Genomic DNA, 13,997 nt, shown 5'->3' on the forward strand with positions numbered 1-13,997 from the left:
TATTAACATAATTGACCAAAAATATTAGTTTGACCTATTCAGCCCCCTTATTTTGGTGAAGTTGGCAATTTTTAGCCCTTTTTATGAAAAATGACATATTAGGTCCTTGAACTATTTTTCTTGACATTTTTGGCCTAAACACTTAATTAAATAATGTTTTAAGCCCAAAATTTTATTTTGGACAGTTTCAGCCCCTTAGTTAAAAGATTTGCATTTAAATCAACACTTTTCACAATTTTTACAATTTTTACCCAAAATCCAAAATCTTTGCATTTTTAGTCCCTTTTGATAAATAAGGCCTTTTTAACCCCTGAAATAGGTTTATTTACGTTTATAGCCCCTGTTTTGAGAAAATTTTCAAATTCAGCCCCCTTAAATTTTATTTTTCGCATTTTTGGGCCTAAATAGCCGAAAAGCCCAAATTTTAGCCCATTAGGTTAAAATTTACATTTTTAGTCCTTTAGAAAGCCTAATATTTATAAAAACTCTTATTTTAGCTGTTTTGACCCTTTTGATCCTTGTAGAAACCGTGAATGACATCTTTTTCCCCATCTTTTGTTTATTTATCAAAAATAGTCCAATAACAAATTTTATGTTGTAGTATGTTTATTATAAACTTTGTATGGTAGTTTATCTTGACATGTTATGTGAAATATATCCTAGATCACATATTTTTCCTTCTTGAACTATAGATCTCGAAATATCTTTCATTTTTAGCACATATTTACCACATAAACACTAGAAATCAGACATAACATACAAATGCACATAGATCTTCACATTTTACTTGTATTCTCCCCCATAAATCATAAGAAAACCGAAAATAGAGGGGTATGAACTCACCTTGGGTTTGTGGGTTCGAATTTAAAGAGAGAGATGGAAAGATGAAGTGATTTTTGGCCCTAGCAACTTCCTTGAGTAGATCTCGAACTCAAGAAGATTTCTAAGAGTATAAACACCAAAAACTTTGTTTAAAGGAATGATCTAACAAGAGAGTGAAGTTATGAAGCTTGGATGTGTAAAGACTTACCAAAGATTGACAAAACTTGATGAAGACTCTTGAATCCAAGCCAAATTTTCGAGAATTCCTTGAAGGAAGGAAGGAGATGGCCTTAGAGAGAAATGGAGAGAATTTTTTTTATGTATTGTGTGTGTGGTGTGTCTTCGGCCGAAACAAGAAGAGAGGAGGGAGAAGAGAGAGTGTGAGGTGATAGGTGCATGGATGTATGTGATATTTGCATGGTTACATGGGGGATAATGTGGAGGTGGCACTCCAAGTCAACTCTCCCCTTCATATCTTCTTTTATTGTTTTTTTTGTTTTATGCTTGGGCCGAAATGGGCTAAGGAAGGAGAAAGGAATCACTTTGGCCCATTCTTTCCTTGGCTCGAGTTCATTGTTGGATTAGTGTCTAAGTCCATAACTATTTTAGTATGTACTTGACCCGATGGTGCATGGTCCTTTTGGGTTGCCTTCACCATATCAACTTCACAGGGTGATTTATGAAGAGAGAAGAGATATTATTATATTAATATATTATGAGAATAATATATTAAAGGAATAATAATATTATTTGATTAATATTAGTCATAAATTAATTAGGAATTAATTTGGTGACTAAAACAGGTTAATTGAATAAAGGGGCTTAAACTGTCAAATGTGTGATAGTTGAGTTTTTGGGCTATGAATCCTTATGGGATATAGGGTGGCAGAAATTAAGGAGTATGGGCTCCTTGAATTCGTCCAAGCCTTACTCTAGAAGGATCTTTGGATTGCTTAGGGCCTAAGTTTTTCAATTAGGGTTAAGGATGTAACCCTAGTAGCTTATAGTATAAATTGACCCCATAGGTGAGGGAAATCAACCACCTTGCTTCCTTGGGAACCCTAGAGCCAATTTATATACCTCTCCTCTCTCTCCAAATCAACCTCTTGCTAGTTGGTGTGTGTAAGCCATTAGAGGAGTGACAATTGTGACTCTAAGCTTCAAGAACAAGAAGATTCAAGAAAGCAATCAAAAGGTATTAATCCAGATCTGATTTCATATGTTATGTTTCAATTGTATTCACCAGATCTAGCATTGAAAGTCTTGGATACATTGCATGTTCAATTACAGAAACCTAGATCCAAGCATTAGGGTTTGCATATGCACATAGGATAGTTCTTATGGCTCAAACCCATCAGTGGTATCAGTGATTAGATTGATTTCTATTAAATTGCTGCTTTGATTGATTGCTTTTTACATGAGAAATCGTTTTTTTGTGCCCCTGACTGACAGACTCGGCGAGTCCCATTGTTGACTCGGCGAGTAGCATGAACTCGGCGAGTCCATAATGGGACTCGGCGAGTCCGAGCATCAGTCTGAGTTGATTTCGGGATTTCTTGTTGTTTTGCTTGAGGATACTTGCCTTAATTGTTTTGGGTCATTAAAATCCGAATTTTATCATATATTTGAATATATCCTTGACAAAACAAAACATAATTACCATTTGATTAAATAATAATTTCCTTATTTGATAATAATTGATTATTTGAATTAATTGGTAAATTGTCTTGCAAGTAATATTGACTAGGTCAAATTTAGATTATCATTAAATTAATTAGTTGATTTATATTATTTGCTATTTGATCCTTTATGTTTTGAAATAGTTCAAAACTTGTCCTCAAGTTTTGAAATTTAAGTTTTGTGATTAAAAGCTTAATTTGATATATTTAAATTTCAAACCTTAGAATTTTACAAGTTTTAAAATTCACCCTTATACTTATAATATTATAAGATTAATAAATATATATATGTATAACTTAAATGCTAGTCTTACCGTTAGTAGGCCTCATTCACGAAGCCGATCTATAAGGGGGTATAAGGTTATGGCCTATAAAATGGCCGTTTAATGGGTGTCCATTCTCACCCACCGCTTCCTTGATTGGTGGAGGGTCGTTAGCCGAACGAGTAGGATAGGGCAAACCTTTCCTCATTAAAAGTATAATGAATCTATATAAAGTAACTAAATGCTTTTACAAAATTCCCAATCTTAGTTACTTTAGGAAAAAGTGAATTTGATGCAATTCCATGAAATTACACTTTGTACCCTTGCGAAGACATTAGTGGAGCGTATGTGGTTAACCGGCACACTAATTGGTTCTGAGCAAAGGTGGCAAAGGGTGACTCGATGTTTGTCATAGTTCGGTGGAGCGTGTGCGGTTAACCAGCACATCGAATAGGTGACTGTAACATTGGGGGCACCATGTAAGTTTGCATGGTTATTCACACCCTGTTTTGTGATCCTCGGCATCCCAATCACAAATCGAGGGGCATATCGAGATTTAAACATGCCATTGAAAAGTTTAATGAATCTCAAAGGATCTAGGAGTTTTTCAATACATTTAAAACCTAATCTCTTTTTTGTTTTTCATGGTGGAAAATTAGTGAATCGTCATTCACTTACCTTCAAATGTTCTGCAATTTGGGTTACGACATCCCTCTCCCAAGTTGTAGAGTATTGTGTTGGGTCCTAGCCTTAATATCTCATTTTGGGTGATTTATTAAGGACTCAATCAACTGACTTGATATTTCTCCCATTTTGTAGATGTCCGAATCTAACCGTGGTCTTCCCAAATCCCATGGAAAATGTTTTCCCACTCAAAGTGAAAGTATTTTACACAATGAAGGTGAAAGATCAATCCTTGCATTGTGGACTAGCTTGGTTTCGCTTCCTCCACCTCCTCCTGTTGTTCTCCCAAACCCACAAGACCGAAGAGTTGAAAGGTTCAAAATCACTCAAGCCCTGTTGGTAATGAAACATGAAGATGGAAAATTCGTGTGTGCTCACGTCCTAGGGATGAAATCACACATCGATAGGTTGATAATGTTGGGTGCGACTTTCCCAAAGGAGTTGGCTGTAGACTGGGTCCTTAAGTCACTCCCTAAATCATATGATAAGTTCATAAGAGAGTATTATATGATGGATATTGACGCGACCCTCATTGACCTAACTTACATGCTAATTGCTGCTGAATCAGAAATGATTTGGCAAAGTAATGGAGAATATTTGTCTGGTAACTCAACCAACCATGCTTCTGTGGTCGCTCCAGGAGAAGCCACCTGTTTCTGCTGCCAAGAGAAGGGGCGTTGGATACGAAGCTGCCCATAGAACATGAAGAATCTAAGAGATGGGAGAGTCAAGAAGTATGGCTCTACCTCAGGTAATATCCACTATCTAACTCTATTAAGTTCCTATTCATTGATTCTTAATACATAATGTGATAAGATTACATTTGAATGTTTTGCAGGATCAGAGAAAAGAGAAGAAGCTTGATGGAAGAGCAAGATGAGTCTGATCACGAAGAAATGGATTACGATCGCATGGATTCGAAGATCAGATTCTGAGCTTAGAAAGTTATGATAGATTTGTTAGGAACATTTGATTACATAGTTTTTCAGTTGATTTTGCATTGTAAGGACGTGTTTTTCCGCTGCTTTATGAATAAAATAAATTTTTGGTTTGACTTATTTATTTATATCCTTGCAATGAAATCGTTGTGGAAAATTGATGTTTGCGTGTTTCTATAATAAATGGATGTGATTCCTAGTTATATTATTTATGGAAATTTTCGTAGTAAGGAAAGATTCCCATCGCCCAAGTTTCAATTGGACAGAATCTTGGAATCATATGATTTGAATCATGTCATGTATGGAAATCTTGATACTTAGAAATTTTAAGACTAATTCCTTGACAAAGAGTCAAGTGAAGGACTTGGAGAACGGGTTACGATGTTGTGCACCAGTTAAGTTCGTCATAAATAACAATTAGATTATTCATCATATTTACTAAAGGATTAGTGAATCTGGTTATGCTTATAGGATTAAGCATGATTCTGAACAATACACTGCTCCAAATACCGACTCTTTAGGTCACCTATTTAACAGATAGAGACCAAGGCTTAACTATAGCTCAAAATACCCAAAATACCCTTAAGTCAAGCTTGGTCAACCCTGGTCAAATTCAAAGTCAATGTCAACGGGTCAAGGAGTCAACTTGGTCCACTCAGCTGAGTATGCGGGGCATACTCAGTTCCTATGTTGGGCGTAATCTTGCCTTGATCGGAGTTGGGAGTTTGACCACGTACGTGCGGCGTACGTTGGGGTACGCACGACAAATGCTCAGAATCTTCATTTCTTAATAAGAGCTTAATGCATTAAGCTCTGACGTCCAAATTTCAGATCTAAGGCCAAAATACCACTAAGAGTCATAAAGTTTCCAACTTTATGACTTTGCATGTCCAATAAGTGCTTAATACACAAAATCCCAACTTCTTAACACCTTAAGACCTTCTAGAGCATGCATGGAGAAAAACTAAGCATCAATACCATATTTTTATAACTCAAGACCCCTCAATAGGTATGAAAAGATGACTTATTTGACTAAGAGCATACCATGCTCAAGAATCATCTTATTTGGGACCAAAAATGCCCTAAATAAAGAAATGGCTAGATCTACAAGATAAGATGATCAAGTTAATTATGAGCTTTTTACATCCTGGAGGTTGCTAGCAAGGAGATAATCTCAGATCCGAGTTGCTTCCAAGCTCCAAGTTCTTCTCACCACCTTCTTCTTCTTTAAGAATACCAAAAAACACAAGGAAACTCTCAAGATGCACTCTACTCACTTAGGGTTAGCTACAGGGTTATTTCTCAGATGGAGTCTGATGAAGGAATGATATATATATATATATATATATATATATATATATATATATATATATATATATATATATATGGGGATAATAATGCTTATATATGAACCAAACCCTAAGAATTAGGGTTTGAGGATTTACCACGTACGCCCTGCGTACGTAGTGTACGCCCATAGTAATAGTGTCTGCCCTAGTACGCCTAGCATACACAACATATGTCCATCATACTAATCTCTTGGCCAAAATTACCAAAATCCCACCATGGGCCATTCTTGCAATCTTTCTCAAGCCCAAGGGTCAAAATGCAATAAACTTTCATACATAGTGTTAAAATTGAAAATACCTCATCATTGGGATGTTACATGGGCATCATAAATCCCCACATAGGCTTGACTAATGCTATAACAGATACAGGGGTGGTACAGAATGTTGGGAATGGTACTGCATATGGTTATGGGATGACAAGCAACAATGAGGAGCCTGGTAGTGATTTTTTCTATAATGGGTCTGGGTATTATCATGAGCATGAGCATGAGTCTGAGTCTGAGTCTGAGTCTGAGTCTGAGTCTGAGCATGAGCCTGAGTTGCCAATTCTTCATATGACCCATTATTCGGGTACGCCGGGTGGATCAAATGATACAGATTCGAATGGCTCACATAGACCATTTATCACGCGACGGGGTTCAAGTAAGTCTCTTTTTTTTTAATTTATGATTTTTTATGTTATAATTATACTTATATGGTTATTTCAATATTTTAGGTTTGGGACACAAAAAATCCATCGCGTAATCATAAATATATTTTGACAGTCTATAAATGGACCTTGGTTTACTTTTAGGAAAATTTCGAAGGAAGTTGTCCCTCAAATGTTTGAGCTTTTCAAGGTAATATATTTTTTTTCTTATATCTGATTCTCATTCCTTTTTTTTTGCAATTTAAACATTACTTTTTATTTTTTTACAGATTCAATACCGGTGGGATCCAAATGAGGAAGGGAGAATTCGTGACGGTTTTGAGAATACATTGAATGATCGCTACATGGATAGAATGAAGGATGCCAGGAAAGCATCGACAAAGTCTACAATAAATGTCGGGCACGCTATCGCAGAGATTAATGATAACTTTGATATTTTTGAAAATTTCAATCCTGATGTCATACATAGAGATGTGTGGTGGCGTTTGTGTAGGTTAAGTGATCCAATACATTATTGCTTATATATATATATATATATATATATATATATATATATATATATATATATATATATATATATATATATATATATATATATATATATATATATATAACACAGATGAGTGGAAAAAGAAGTTCGTAAGCAGAAAAAAAAACCGCAACACTGATTCTGGGGGACATCCAGATATATGGGTGGTAGCAATGGATTCGAGGAGCACTGTATTAAATTGGTAAGTAATCATAGTTATAGATTTTAGTAATATGATTTTCTTTTAACACTAATTACATCAACTATGTTGTGTTGTTTATATAGAAAGAGTCGATGGGTGAAGAACCCTCGTTCATTGATCTTTATTATAAGACGCATCTTACCGCCGAATAGAAGAAAATATATTTTGGGGGAGATAAAGATGTGTCAGTGGCTTTTGTGAATGAGACATCTAGGGCGGCGATCATAAGCTATCTTTATCTTTTTATGTATCTACTAATATTAGTTTTTATTACAATGACAAAAGATTTCTTTTATTGTAGGAATCATATAACAAAGCCCTATTCAAAAAAATATGGTAATGATCCTACTCAACATAATGTGAATGATCTTGAATTATGGACCCAAAGACAGTTTGTTAAGAAAGGAGGGAAACAAAAGGGTCCTATCTATGGGGCAAGATCCTCAGATCTTCACTTTGTGATGACGGGTGCATATTCTTCCGGGTAAACTTCATCTGTTGATGCCTTTGGAAAGTCACAACAAGAGGTATAGTTATTTGCATAATATTTTATAGAGAAAAAAATTTAAGTAAAGAGGTACATTGCTAATATGAATGGAAAAGTATATTGATATTAAATAAACTACATTGCTGTTATGGGTGAAAATTGAAGTATATTGATATTAATAGATTAGGTAAAACACAATGCTATAATGGGTGAAAATTATTTTTGTTGTTATTATTGATATTAGGTAAAGAAAATTGTTGTTATTGATAGTAATTTAAGTACATTGATATTATGGATTTGAAATGTAAAGTACAATGCTTTAATGGATAAAAAATATAGTATGTTATTATTATGAATATTTAAAGTTAGCTACATTGTTAATATAGTACGTTGCTATAATAGATGAAAATTAAAGTATGTTGCTATTATGGATATTAAAAACAATGTACTTTGCTAATATGTGTAGTGTGTTCTTATAATGAATTACAAGTAAAGTACATTTCTATCATGGTTTAAAGTTGATTTACATTTACTAAGTACATATGTTTGTCTTGCTTTTTTTAGGTAAATGAGTTGCGACAACAAGTGTCAAACATGCAACAAGCCATGGATGAAAGCAAAACTCAAATGGATTTGCAAATGCAACAAATGCAACATGAAATGGATTTTCAAGTTCAACAACAATTGGCGACCCTTACGAAAAAAATCAACTCGCCCGGTAATGCACAAAGTACTTCTTAGTTTTTGTTATGGTATTGTAATGGTATTTTAAGTATTTGAATGTATGAATGGTATGTTAATGACTATTTTAACGTTAATGAATGTAGTGGTATCTAACAATTATTACAATTATTTTTTTTGCATTAATTTTGAGCAGAAAATTTGGATATTGTTTAAATTATAAATTTAATATAGCAATAGATTTTTGACGGAATTGTATTTCAATAAAAACTGGCAAAAAAAAATAATAGAAAATTTGTAGGAAATAAATATTTTGTAGGTATTCTGTAGCTAGCTATTCTGTAAGAAAAGTTGGTCCTAGGTATTCTATAGGAAAAACAGTTGGTAGGTATTCTGTAGGAAAAATGAATTAGTAGGTAGTCTGTACGAAAATAATACGTAACTAATACGTTAATATTCCGTAGGCAAATAACCCGTAGGTACTCTGTAGGTATTCCGTAGTAACAGTGATTCGTAGGTAAATTTCTAACAGAATATTACGTAGGAAAATCGTAGGAAAGTTTGTAGACAATTTGTAGGAAAAAATGACCCATGAGGGTTTTTCCTGCAACCCGTTTTTTTAGATAACACCTTGCACCTACGAATTTCCTACGAATACTATTGTATGACATTATTTTTGTATTTATATTATACGAGATTAATTGTCATTCAATTTGAAAATTAGTACATCGATAAAAAATTTAAAACAATTAACATGTATATCTAGTTGACTTCATAGTTGTGGGCCTAAGAAAAAACCATATATTGGGCGTGGGAAACATGTTATCATACTCAAATGTTGCCACCTCACTAGCCATGTCATATATGGTGTTATAACACCAAGTGTGGAAATAAGCAACATGTTATAACGCCCTCTAATTTCCATGTCATCATTTATTTTTTCTTTATTTAATTGTTTTATTAATAATTATAAAAAAACAAATAATTTAATAAAACATGATATTTTAATAAATGCTAAATTAAAAATAAAATTTCAAAAAAATACAATAAAGGACAAAAACATTTAAAAATTAAAAAAAAAACATTAAAAGTCAAAAAAATTACATTTTTTCCCCTAAATTATTCATCTTCGTTACCATCGTATATATATAATTTGCCGAAGTCTTCTCAAAGTTGCATTTGTTTTCGTTGGTCTTGAATATCAACGACTCTATATAAATATTCCTTTGTCCATCGTTGAAATTGCACTTGTCTAGGTTTCGTAGCCAAATATTCCGCAATATTTCGTCATTTATCTTCAATCACTATTGTGTGCTTTATGATACATGCATATATAATATCTCGTAGAGTTTCTAACTCATATGGTCATGTCGCATGTTCAACTATGTGTCATTTTGATTTCAGAACTCCGAGAGCATGTTACATGTCCTTACGTGCTCCTTCTTCTTTTCTCTTCAAAAAAATGTCACTTGGGTCTACTGGGCGACGAAACGCCTTCACAAACTTGGAATATGGTGGATATATTCAATCCGTAAGGTAATACCCAAACTTATACACATGTCCATTCACTATGAAATGATCATCCAATGCCTTTCTGGACAAAAGATCCTTGAATATTGGTGACTGCTCAAGAACGTTTATCTCATTGTTGGAACCCGCACTCCCGAAAAAAAAAGCATGCCACATTGTAAGTGTTCGAAAGCAACAACCTCAAATACCAACGAAGGCGCTTCATAATGACCACTTATGTATTGGCCTTTCCACGTCACATGACAATTTCTCCATGTCCACTTTGCGCAATCAATGCTTCCAAGCATACCCGGAAAACCATATCTCTCTGCATGCGCCACATATAGTTGTTGCATATCATTCAATGAAGGTTTGCGCAAGTATTTGGCACTGAAGGTTTAAAACAATACCTCTTGAAAATCTATACAAACTTTCTCGTGAAATTCTCTCAGAAATTCTCATATAATCGTCAATAGAATCGGGTGACTCTACAATAGCCATAAGCCTAATTGTAGCAACACATTTCTGCAACCCTATGAAACCTCGCTTACCTTTAGCATCGTATCTGATTTGGAAAAATCTATACTTAAACATATATATTTAATATGTAAAAAGGTGTATTTATTTTATCTAAAAGCTACGTTATAATTTACAAAACTTGAAAGAAATGATACCTGCTTTCCAATGTGTTGGCTATCCGTTCAAACACATTTTTTCGCAAACGAAAACTTCTTTTGAAATCGCTAGGTTGGTAGACACAATTAGCCGCAAAATAATCATTAACTAGACGTCAATAACCTTTTGTGTGATCTCTGTTTAATGTTGCACGTCATGTGAGTAGTGGAGTTGGATCTGGTTGTAGCAGCACACCCGTAGAATACCGTTACATCATAGTCAAGAAGATAATATCTTCGTCCCTATGATCGTTGAACGGGTCAAACGGATCCATTTTTTGTTTTGAATTATTGAAAGTTTATATGAAATAGAAAGAAAGAAAAGGAAGTGGTAAAAATTAAGGTGTTGTTTTTATGTATTTATATAGGTAATTTTTCTTAAATGAACATTGTGGTTTTAAACCGGTCAAATGAGCCACATTGCAAGCCAACGTTTGAAAATTGTCCAGTTTCCCTTCGTTATCATCGCAACACCTGACAACATAACAACAAAAAACTCCGGGGCAGGGCGGTGTTCTATACTCGTAACGCTGTTATTGGCTTGTCCACGTCACAAAAACACCCACCCATGTTGCTTATACCATGTAGTAGTCTAAAAGAAAAATGTGCAAGGGTATGTGTACCATGTATAGCTAGTACCATTGTCAATAGACGTGATAGTCATTTAAATTATATTTTTTCAGTAGTGAATGACCTTATATTAGGGCAAAAGGACATAGGTACAAGAACTTGCCAGTCAAATGATTGTTAGTCACTTAAATTATATTTATTTTTTCAGTTTGTTTATTTTAGTATATTCATATGCAGGTGAAGTTGTTAAATACACCCAAGTGGAAGCCTTCGTGCCTCCCAGTGACTGCATAGATTATATCTTATTTGGTTTTCACTATTATTCATCAGAATTGGTCAAATGGACAAAGATTCTCCATAATTAGATGGACCCAAACCGGGCAACAGAAAATGTCAACTTACTCACATTGAAATTGTTCTAATTACCAGAGAGAAGAAGCAGTACACTCTTCTCTTTTGTTTGATACTTTTTTTGAAGGATAAATCACACACCCCTAATTATACTTTGAAATCTACACCTCTGTTCAACCGGACTCAACCATCAACCTATCTGCTGAGGACACCTATCTTTCAAATAACTTCAGGGACCACCAAGCCACACGCCCTTTTGTATGTTGTAAAGATTATTTAACAAACCAGCATAATTTCGCAAATGAAGATTACCCATGGAAAACATAGAGTGATAATTATATAATTTGTAGCTGAATTCGTTTTCTAATTACTTGGAAGGCAGTTCTCACTGAGTTAGGATTTTTGAATATATACCAAAAGACTTGTCCCAGAGCTGAGGGTATTGTAAAAAGGACAACAGCAAACTACATTTATCGTGCTCCTTCTCTTGCTGCTGCTTTGCTCCGAATGCAATTTCATGATTGCTTTGTGAGGGTATGTGCAATAACAACGTGCATTGCTTATCTATTTTAATTAATCTTATTAATTTTAATTTATGATAGAAATTGTGTGATGAAATGATATATATGACGTTTCTACAGGGATGTGATGGTTCTGTGCTGATAAACTCTACCACAAAAAACCAGGCCCAGAAAGACGGAATTCCAAATCTTTCCCTCAGAGGATTTCAAGTTATTGATGTTGCAAAAACTGCTGTAGAAGCGGCATGTCCTGGTGTTGTCTCTTGTGCAGACATCCTAGCTTTGTCACAATAGATACTTAATTGTCACAATAGATACTTGCATGAAAAAAACATTTATATATATTTTTTTCTTTTCTTATATATAAATAAGAGAGGTCTGAGGTTCACTCCTAGACCTTCACTAGGGCACATTAATGGTGGCGTGTTTATGTCTTTTATATTCTTCTAAAAAAACCTACGTATTGTTTTTTTCTTTTTCAGATTAAGGGCCCATATTGGCCAGTGCCATTAGGGAGAAGAGATGGAAGAATATCAATAGCATCCGAGAGTTTTACACTACCTGCTCCTTTTGCGAACATTACTCAACTCAAAGCACAATTTGTCTCCAAGGGTCTGAGTGTTAAAGACCTGGCCGTTCTTTCAGGTATTTGATCAGTACATTTAACTGCAATAACTAGTGCATAACAAACGGAATTCCATTTCCCTTGTAAATTAGTAATTCATAATACCATGCATTTCCTTTTCGTTTTACTTTTTATGTAACACCTAAGATAAAAAGACATTAATATTGTCTAACCTGCTATAAATCAATTTTTTAATGGAGCAGTATATATGAAAAATGCAACTTTTTCTATGGTAGGAAAAAAACAAGGATTTTGGCTTTAGAAGTTAAGCGGTTTATCTTTTTGTGAACTTATACCCCTATATCTCTACTGTTTGTTAATAACCAATATAACATATGAAGTTATATTTGTTTAAAGGAGGACACACCGTGGGGATTTCACACTGCTCTACCATCGCCACCAGGTTGTACAATTTTACTGGAAAAGGCGACACTGACCCATCCCTAGACCCGAGGTACGTACCTCAATTGAAAAGAATATGCTTTCCAACCGACAAAACCACACTCCTTGCAATGGATCCGGGTAGCTCAAAATCATTCGATGAGGACTACTACAGTGTTGTCTTGAAAAGGAGAGGCTTGTTTCAGTCCGATGCTGCACTTCTAAATGATAAAACAACAAGTGCTTATGTCAAGCTTCAAGCTAAGTCTCATGGGTACACATTCTTTAAAGATTTCCAAGCATCAATGGTGAAAATGGGACAAATTGGAGTTCTAACTGGAAATGCCGGTGAAATCAGAAGACATTGCGCTCTAATAAACTAAAAGAGTTGAAGTAATTGTGTTTTTCCCTCAAAACTAACAAATTGAAGAGTGATTTGATTTGAATAAGAGATACTAAGGTAAGTCATCCTTGTTACTTCCACAAGATGCCTTATTTCTGTTCCAATTTATTGTTGCTTGAATGTTGGTGCTATGTAAAATTCAATTATCTTAGACATAGAACATATTATTTCTGTAAAAGGGTGATGTTAATTTTATTATGGAGTACATAACTTATTGTACAAACACTACAAAAAAAAATCGTTTTAGTTACTGTCGTAGTAAAAAGCTATAGATAAAAGACATTTGTCTTTCGTAGAAAGCCTCATCATAAGCACTGAATGGCTGACATTGGTCTGCCAAGTAAAACCCGCGCGTCATAAGTAATAGAGGATTAACATTTGCCTGTTATAAATTTATGACAAACATTTCCAACAACCATTTTTCACGTCATAATATTTGACATTTTTTTTTACTTGAAATGTATATTATAACATACATTTATATGTCATCATTTTACGTTTTTATAAAAACATATACAATAAAACCCTTATAAATTAGTAATGTTGTGACTGAGAAAATTTTATTAATTTAGCAAGATATTATTATATCGATAAATTAATAAATTATTAATTTAAAGTGTTGGCTTATGAGAATACAACTATTCATAACTTTTTGTTGCAATAGGAGAATACAGTGCCTC

At 34.1% G+C, this 13,997-nt stretch overlaps 1 pseudogene across 1 annotated transcript; it reads left to right on the forward strand.

The window, feature by feature from the left end:
• Positions 1 to 12,323: 12,323 nt before the first annotated feature.
• LOC145131489 (peroxidase 27 pseudogene) lies at positions 12,324 to 13,540 on the forward strand (annotated as a pseudogene). The gene is made up of 3 exons (XR_013717786.1): positions 12,324 to 12,329; positions 12,391 to 12,553; positions 12,891 to 13,540. The product of XR_013717786.1 is annotated as a peroxidase 27 pseudogene (transcript).
• The last annotated feature ends 457 nt before the right edge of the window (positions 13,541 to 13,997 follow it).

This window comes from Lactuca virosa, chromosome 8 (assembly GCF_052849685.1).
Source record: "Lactuca virosa cultivar CGN04683 chromosome 8, Lactuca_virosa_CGN04683_v6, whole genome shotgun sequence".
Lineage (NCBI taxonomy): Eukaryota > Viridiplantae > Streptophyta > Magnoliopsida > Asterales > Asteraceae > Lactuca > Lactuca virosa.